The sequence below is a fragment of the Alligator sinensis genome, unplaced genomic scaffold (assembly GCF_000455745.1).
Source record: "Alligator sinensis unplaced genomic scaffold, ASM45574v1 scaffold173_3, whole genome shotgun sequence".
Classification (NCBI taxonomy): Eukaryota; Metazoa; Chordata; order Crocodylia; family Alligatoridae; genus Alligator; species Alligator sinensis.
The window spans coordinates 1481123-1481563 of record NW_005842076.1 but is presented as its reverse complement, the minus strand read 5'-3'; positions in this window follow the sequence as shown (position 1 = coordinate 1481563).

Sequence of the window (441 nt, the reverse complement as noted above, 5' to 3'; positions counted from 1 at the left end):
AGGGGGTCATGAGCTTCCATCCGAGCTCCGCGAAGACCTAGGAATGGAACGAGCTGCAGATGAGAGGGTGGCCCTGGGGCACGACAAGGGGGAGAATGCAGTGCAACTTTTCGTACGATTACTAAGCTAATGTACAAGAATTTAAGTTTGAAAGCCCAGCTGCAGATGGCTGTCCAAGCGGTCAAAGAAGCAGCTGAGAGAAGGGAACCAGAAACGTCAGTCCAAGATGGCGCTGAGCAAGAGGGAGACCGCATGGAAGAACCGGAAAAGAAGGGTGGAGCTTTGGAAGAACCCGCGAGAGTTCGGTCAGCGACTCTGCCCATCAATGCAGCATCGTCTCCGGCGACCCCGCCTAGCGACGCAGCGATGCCTCTACTGTCCACGCCTTCCTGCCGACAAAAGAGAGAGTCAAGCGGAGGAGCGCATCCGCCCCTCCCGCCT